At 35.8% G+C, this 8942-nt stretch overlaps 1 long non-coding RNA gene and 1 pseudogene across 1 annotated transcript; both read left to right on the top strand.

Annotated features, from left to right (window-relative positions):
* Positions 1-3654: 3654 nt before the first annotated feature.
* On the top strand, positions 3655-3972 carry LOC147534573 (antimicrobial peptide 1 pseudogene; annotated as a pseudogene).
* Positions 3973-4412: 440 nt separating this feature from the next.
* On the top strand, positions 4413-5841 carry LOC147534572 (uncharacterized). Its single transcript, XR_015227936.1, has 3 exons — positions 4413-4734; positions 4811-4898; positions 5708-5841. It is a non-coding gene; the product is annotated as an uncharacterized LOC147534572 (long non-coding RNA).
* Positions 5842-8942: the final 3101 nt, after the last annotated feature.

Genomic DNA, 8942 nt, shown 5'->3' with positions numbered 1-8942 from the left:
TGAAATTTTAAAGAGTATATGTAGAAATTTTGAAATTTTCCGGGGAAATAAATTTTAAGGGGAAATAAAAAAAAACACTCCACCTCACCTCACTCTCTCTCCACCTCACCTCTTTATTTTCTCCGATTAGGTCGCCGGCCGGAAAAACCATTAAAAAAAAAAAAAAAAAAATTTCACTCTCTCTCTAGAAACTCCGGCGAAGGGATTTCCCTTCGCCGGAGTTCCGGTCTGTTCTTCAACAGACCGGACTGGTCTGTTGAAGAACAGACCAGATCGGCCTGTTCTTCAACAGACCAGTACGGTCTGTTCTTCAACAGACCGGAACTCTGGCGAAGGGAAACCCCTTCGCCGGAGTTTCTAGAGAGAGAGGGAGAGAGTGAAAATATAATTTTTTTTTTTTATGGTCGCCGACCGGAAAAATTTTCCGGCCGGCGACCTAGTCGGAGAAGATAGAGGTGAGGTGAGGTGGAGAGAGTGAGGTGAGGTGAGGTGGAGAGAGTGAGGTGAGGTGGAGAGAGAGAGAGGTGAGGTGGAGAAGTATTTTGCTTTCCCCCTAAATAAAATTGTCAAACAATATTGACCAATTTTTGAACAAGTCTTCACACCCCGAAAACTATTTAGCTTTCCCCAAAGCGCTGGCCTATTGAATTTATCTATTAACCACGTAGGACCACCTCAAGAGGAAGGGTACAGTAATCTGTACTTAGAGCATCTCCAATGCAACACTCAAACTCTAAATCTTAGAGTGCCACATTGGATTTTTTAGAGTTTCTCTCCAAAATCCATCTCCAATGCAAAACTTAACTTGGATCTCTAAAGTGAGGTGGCGGTAGTTATTTTAGAGATCCTTAAGAGGACACTCTAAATTTAGAGTGTCCTCTTGAGGATCTCTAAGTGCCACATAAGCAAATCAATTAATTTTATACTAAAATATAGGTTTTTAGAGTTTCTCTCAAGTGTTGCATTGGAAAAGGTTTTTCAATAGAGTATCTCTAAATGGCCAACTAGGAAAGAGACTATTTAGAGATCCATTTTTCACACTTGACACATAAGATTTTTAGAGTTTTTCTTGAGTCTTGCATTGGAGATGCTCTTAGGTATTATCTCTCTGGGAGGAGGTGGTGGTTTATTTATTTTTTTTTTGTTGAAATTTGTGGTGGTTTATTGATATCTATTTATTCACGAGGTAAGACCACTTCAAGAGGAAGGGTACAGTAATCTGTACTAGGTTTTATCTCTACCGGACCCAAGTTGCATATTTGGAGCGACAAAAGAAGTGGTGGCAGGCAGGGCCGTGGGTAAAGAGGTGTGACCGGTGTATCCCAAGAAGTCCCCTTTTCAACCAGCAGTCTATGGCTTAAAGTTCATGGAAAAGACGTGGGGGGTTGGGGGGTAAAATGTGCAGGACACAAGTGAAAATACGCATGTAAAACGAGGTATTTTGACGAGTGAACATTCACTTTTTCTATTCCTTCTAACTATTTCTCTCTCTGGTTTTGTTAACGGACATTTAACGGTAACGGAAAAAGAAGGTCATCTAAGTATTTTTGATTATGTAAGGGGCTACACGGGAAGCTGGTCACAAAGTAGGGGGGTCTTTCGAAAAATAACGTAAAATAAAAATTGATCTTATTCTATTTCCTTAAATATTGTCAAAACTTAAAAAATGAATGTTGAGTGGATGGACCAGAAATTATTTTTCATTCACTAAACAAGATATACTGAGTTAATAAATCCTTAACAAAAAAAAAAAGAGTTAATAAGTTCTGTTATTTATTTATTGTTTCTTAAAAAAAATTTATTAAGTGAATACATTGGTCTGAGGTAAAAAAGAAAGTAAACTATGTACCGTTTCTTCATTTTTTCTTTAATAAAAATGACTTCTTGTCTTTTTATTCAATAATGTTGAAATAGTTAATTGAAAACTTACGTTAAGAATAATTTTTAGGGTTATTTTTCAAATATCCCTCAATTTTATGATTAGCTTCCTGCCTAGCCTCTTACTTTATCGGAAATACCCAGATGACTTTCTTTTTCAGTTACCGTTATATGTCCGTTAACTAGTCCACTTCTCTCTCTTCCATCTCATCACCTCTTTCTGCCACCTCATCCTCTCGGCACCTCATCGTCTTCACCAGCGAAGGTCGTCGGTCAGTCAATTTTCCGGCCGACGACCTTCAAAACGTTAGGACTATTCTCACACGCCCCCTCACTTGTGCTGTTCTTTGAGCCTAACACGTGTATTTCTTTAGGCGACGTGGAGCACGTGCGACTTTTAAGCCTATCACGTGTGGGCCTAGCTCTGATACCATGTTAGAAAAAAGAATTGTATTGATCGAATTAATTATCCTAGCTATTATATAAGATTTTTATAAAGAGTTTTACAAGAGAGAGGTTTTTACAATTACACAATGTGAGACTATTCTAACAGTACAGCTTTTTTTTTGATGAGACTATTCTAACAGTACAGTACAGTTAACTAAATATTTCATGTTCAATAGTTAAAGTGATTTTTTCAAATGATGTTTTACCAAAATATTATATTCGATACAATTATTTTCACTGAGACACCTTGTTGTATTTATATTTAGACGCCAGAAATTAATATTGCACAAAATTTTGGGAGAATATGAGAAAGTAAACGACTACATAACTGATATGGACCGGTGTTTTTTTGTGCTGCAATAACTAATATGATCTGTTTGATCATCCAAAGTTTAAAAAAATTATGATTTAAATAACTTTGAATTTGTTTCCATTTAAAACATGCAAAAAATTTTATCACACGATCGTATAAAGGGCCCCAAAAAAATTGAATACTTATCTTATTATCCATTCTATCTTTCATTTCTTTCAATCATGGGGGCTTCTGTTATTTTTCCACTGATAGAAAGGCTTGTGAGAGCTGATTTATTTACTAAATAAGTGGCTTCTGGATTACGAAAAAGAAACTATTAGTTTATTTTTGTATGTGTATTAGTGACACTTTCTGATGCAATGCAGAATAGCTTTACGAAGTTTTACAAACCAGAAGAAATGAACACACCAAATCAATAAACAACAAACATAATTTTTTGTTGCAACCGCAATAGTACGGATATTGTGGTTCTAATCTTCCTTGTTTCAGAACTTTTATTTGGGAATCATCCATCTAAATCTAATTGGTAATCTCTTGCAAATTCATAGTTTCTTATGTTCCAGTTTCCTAACTTTATGCCTTCTAGGCACCAATTGGTCCATTTGATCAATACATTACCAATTTCAAAAAGTTAACTTTATATGATCATTTTCTCCTCCTAAAATCGACATTAAATTTCTTATAATTTGCCAAAAAGTTTAAGGTCACAACCTCACTAATGGGTTGTAATGGATGTACACACATATAAAGAGTACTGCTTCCAAATGATACTAGAATAAATTCATTGAATCATGTTTTCTTGACCAACTAGCTAACCATTTTAATAACACATACCTTTTCTTTAATACCCAAGTGGAGTTAGCCGCCACATAATGCACCCAAAACGGCCAAACCCCATCTTGGTCTCTCACTTTATCAAATTCTTCTATAAAATTACTCATACCACACAAATCTTTTATCTTCACTACAAATCAAGCAAAAAGGGAATACAGAAAAACACAACTAGAATTTGAAAAATGGCAGGAGTAAACAAGAATTTGGTAATAATCATGGCAGTTGTGGTATTGTTTCTTTCTTTAACGGCGACAGATTTTGCGGAAGCGAGTTCATTTGCAGCATGGAGCGCGGCTGGGTGTGGTGGAAGAGGGGAGATGATTAGAGCTTGTGGATGCTCAACCATTAACTTCAATGGTGGATTTCAATGGACATACACTGGACAGAGAGCTACTTTACACAGTATAGATAATTGTATGGGTGTTCCTCGTCTTCGTTTAGGTGCTTCGACTTCCAACTGTAATCGGAATGGATATATAAGCATTTTTATAGCTTGTTAAAACCTAAAAATGTCTCCCCACAAACCAATTAAAGAAACTTATTACCCCGTAATGATGATTTGATAATAATATGGGCTTCTATCTAAAAATGGTGTTGAATGTCCTTTTCTAAATTCGTGTCTTTTTTTTTGTTGAAAGATTCTAAATTCCTGTCTTGTTTCATATATATATCTATTATATAAAACGTAAAGTTTTTTTGCTGACTGGGACAAGTTGAAAGACGAATCCGATCGTCCGTTGTGTTTCGATAACATCTCCACCATTTGATCTATTACCTACCCTAAAAATAACAAATTTATTCACCCACCTAATGAAAGAAAGTAAACATAACCCAATTGCAAATCTGCCCGTCCAATATATTCTCTTTAGATCAGAGTCATTAGATCTTTAAACAATGTCTCTATGGTAAATATAGGACATTAAAACAGATTGAGAGAAACGCCCACAGAAACACTTGATTTTCAGAAACGCTTGATTTTTATGTCTTGCTTTTACTCCACCTATCTTCAAAAGAAACCCTAGGTTTCAGTAGGGAATCTGATCATCAATTACTCCCTGGAGCGTTAAAAGGACGCAAATCCGTTCTTCTCCTTCCTCAAATCGACTTAAATTCATTTCAGGAAATTCCTTTCTCTCTCTCTTTCATCTTCTATCCGGCAGAGACGACGATTCGACGAATACAACTCCTCTATGTCTTGGGTACTAACTCAGTCCCCAGTTCCATCTTTAGCTCATCTTCTTCGTTTTGGATTTACTGCACAGGTATGGGTTTGCTTAATTGCTTTCAAGCTCATTTGATATTTATATGTTTATTGCTCATTTGGTTTTGTGCTTGAAGTTGTGATCATGTAAATGACAAAGGTGGAGACTTATGAGATTTAGGTGATCTGAATTGTTTATGGAGTTCGGTGATCTTGTTTCTTCAAGTAAGCTTCTTTCAGTTTGGTATTCAATCTAATGAATCTCTCATTTACTGAATTGCTCATCTGGTATTGACTAAAATCCATATATGCTTGCTTCCTGTTTGATGAAATGTTTCACCATCTTTCTTCAAGTAAGCTTTCTCCATTTTGGGTTTAATAAACTTCTCATTAACTGACTTGCTCATTGGGTTTAATAAACTTCTCATTAACTGACGTGCTCATTGGTACCTTTACTCTCAAGTTTTGTTAACTATCAACTATAATATATAGGTACCCCTTACATAGGTCGATTTGTAGATGCTCGATGTTTGATGATAACAATTTTATTAATTTTAGTTTTTCAGACAACCTTTTTTCAGACAACACTTCTAACAAGTTGTAGTTTGTGTATAACCATGTCTCATAAATCGATAATGCATCTTATACGACTATCATTATAGTTGCACTTTGGGTCGTTCATTGTAATATAGTATATAACTTTAAATAAACCAAAATTTGTTTCTCCCCTGCGAATTGTCTTCTCGCTATAGCTCTCGGAATATGGATAGGTAATCACTGAATTTCTGATGTTCTCGCTGCTCCCTAGATTGTTGAGTTCTTACAAATTAGGTGTTATTTAGTCTCACATTGATACGTGATGCTTTAATGTAGTGAGAGTTGTTACCTTTATAGTAAATCAAACATGTTTTCCTTTGACTTGTTTCTTTAGGTGTTCTTTTTAACTGTGAATTCCCTTCATCTAATTGTTTTATTAGACTTAATACTATTTCATACGTTAGAATGATTTTTCCAAGTGACCTTTTTTTATACAGGGTGGTGTTACCGCTTAACCATGCAATTTAGGAACGAAATTGTCCTCTCATTAACAGGTACCATCTCAGCCAACAATAGGCTTCACCAATAACTGCCCTACTTAACCAATCGGATTTTCCAGCTCGACATGCTCAAATCCATGACAAGACAACCATTGTTTTTTTATTTATTCATTTCTAAAATGAAATTACTACCCTATATAGTACTACGTTACTTTGATATCATATTCATCTTTTTTTTTCCTCGCAAGTAGTGGATATCAACTATCTAATAATTACGTGAAATCAACATGGCTTGAGGAAGGTACATTGATTTTAAGTTGGGTAGTATAAGCAATATGAAAGCATCGTAGTAGACCCCATATTGCAGATAGACTATTCTGAAAATGTTCTCCCTATTGCAACTGAACATTTTTTATAATGTTTTTCATCTTTGAATCCCTTTTAACAAAGGTTTCTCCTTTTCAAGCATTAATCTTTGTAATTGTGCGTGAGTATTTATTTTCTTCCATGTCTTTGTTACTGTTAAATTCACGATTATATAATAATCGGAGATATGAACATAATGTAAAGACACGATAATTTAACGTGGCAGTCGGATACTCAAGACCTACATCCACGGAGAAATAATTCTTTATTAATAATTCACCACATACAATTGTATGTGGGAGTTGATCGGTTACATTGGTCAGACATAACTCGATGAGTTTGAATCCTAGAACCCTCTCCTATTTATAGATGACTTAGGGTTTAGGGTTTCCTAGTTTCTGATTACTAAACTAGGAAATAATACAAAATCTATCTAATATTACCATTAGATAGTTACAAGAGATATTCTGAATATATTATACTAATATTACATATCTTTACATATCTTTTAATATCTTCAAATATATTCCGAATTCTTCTTGATCGTCGGATCTCGTCTTCTCGATCCGTCACGTACATACACGTGTTACACACGTATATTGTTTCTGCAACTTATCTTGACCGCCGGTTCTCTTATTTACGATTCCTCTTATATCTTGTATTCTATTACCCCCCGCAAGTTGGAGCACGTAATTTTTGAAGTGTCCGACTTGGAGAGAGAAAAAATACTTGTCGATTCTTCGTATTCGTCTTCTTGGAACCTTTAGATTGTGGATGCGTTGGAAGCTGATTGAAGGATTAAGTCACAACTAAAAGTTGGTAAGTACGGTCAAAAAATTGAGCGAAAATCAATGACAACGAAATTACATGGATTTTTCTTATGTATGTAAAGTTGGTCATTGTATGAAGAAAATGTCAACAACTAAAAAGTTGTGATGATCAATATCTTGTCGTATAAAAACGTCAAGTATGAACTTTAGGAGTGACAACAAAATAATGTTGTTTTGTTTAAAATCGACAAGAAAACATTGTCGGAATACCAAAAAATATTGGAAAGTAACAACCAAAATGATGGTCGACATGAAATTCATTGCCAAAAAAGGCAAGATCACGAATATAATTCCGGAAAAAATAGAGATATTCTATTCGTGAAAGAGATACTCTATTCGTTGAAGATATACTCTATTAGGTGAAAGGAATTTCCAAAAATTGAACTTGAAAATAAATAAAGATTATCATAAACAAAGTATGATGTTGAAAATATTACGGGTGAATCCGTAATTAAAAATTAAAATAGAAATATTCTATTTGTCGTAGAAAAAATCCAACATATATTGGTAAGAAGGAGAAGTCATCATACCGAATGTATGGTTTTGGAAATGTCACGGATGATTCCGGAAGAGAAATAGATGAAAGTAATCTATTTAGTGTCACATATCGAACTAGAAAAGGTGACAAAAGAATTGCGTCACAGATGGATATAAGTGACAGTGGAAAATTGGGTCACAACTATGAATAGTTGGATATAAGTGACAGTAAAGAAATGTCTGTCACAAAAAATTCCGACAGTTGAAACTGTGGCAAAAGAATTTGTCACAAAACAGTGGGTAAGATAAACTGTCCCAAATATAAATTTGGGGAAATTTTGAAACTTCTAAATTAGGGTTTTCCAAAATTGGGAAATTTCCCAAAATTTGGGTTTCCCAAATCGGAAGTTAATTGAAAAATACACAAGATAGATCATCTGTGATGTGGATGAGACTCCAAATCGATGATTGGTAGACCATAGCTATCCAATTCGGCCAAAAATCGACCGTCTATTGTTTAGTCTTTAGAGAGAGAAAGGGTCGTTCGTCGGTCTAAAACCGAGAAGTGGAAGGTCAGTTTCTCACCAAACCGAGAAGAAATCGGTGGTGGTGTGTTCAAATCGAGTGAATTTATTGATTGGAAATGGGAAGGTCGCCGGAAAATCAACAAATCAAATCCTAGGGTTTGTATCGCAGGGAAATAGGAAGAAGACGGTCGGGTAAAAGGAATTCGCAAGTGACGTCATAATGAACTCAGCATGACGTCAGCGTGCGTAAAAACACGGGTCAATGGTCGCTGACTCGGTCAACAAAGTCGAGAGATACAGAAATGTTCGTGATCTCCGATTGTTGGTAAGCTAGGGTTCCGGTCAGATGGTAATCCGGTCACCGTCGAGAAGCGTTGGAGAAGATATTCCGGTCACTAAAGTCCTAAAAGAGATCTAGGAGCTCTAGGTTTCGTCTAGAAGTGTCGGTGAAGAGGGGAAACAACCGTTGAAGGCTTAATCGTTGCAGCCGACAGGAAAATTCTAGAGAGAGAGAGAGTGATTTGAACCGAAGGAGATCACTGGATTTTTCACAAAATTGAAAGGGAAAACGGTTTGTGAAGGTTTAGGATGGTCCAAGACGTGGGAAGTGTTCGTCTGGTGTAGAAAAGATGTCGGAAACCTAATCGGTTGAAAGCCCTAGATTCTTGTGGTCGGAGAAGACGACCAAAGTCTAGGTCAACATCTGCTGACCTTAGTCAGCGTGTGAAGGGATTCTCGGGTCAAAGTGAGTGGACTCGGTCTATAGACCTGGGGCTGTTTGGTCGCGGGTTAGGGGTAAACCGGGTTTTCTTTGTTCCGGAACGGACAATCTGGTTAGTTGTAAGTGAACCATATTCGTGATTGTGGTTCCGGAGAATTCTATTTTTAATTTCAGACCTATTTCAGGTCTAAAAAATCCGAAAAAATTGAAAAAAAAAAAAAAAATCTGAAAAAATTGGAAAGAAATATAGAATCATACCTTTGTTGGAGAGGAAGTGATTCTTCGATGAACTTTAATAATCATTGATAATA

Source organism: Eschscholzia californica, unplaced genomic scaffold, assembly GCF_041429995.1.
Source record: "Eschscholzia californica isolate CP2 unplaced genomic scaffold, dmEscCali1.0.p SCAF_6, whole genome shotgun sequence".
NCBI lineage: Eukaryota > Viridiplantae > Streptophyta > Magnoliopsida > Ranunculales > Papaveraceae > Eschscholzia > Eschscholzia californica.
The sequence above is the reverse complement of the archived record's forward strand: the minus strand, read 5'-3'. Positions and strand labels throughout refer to the sequence as shown.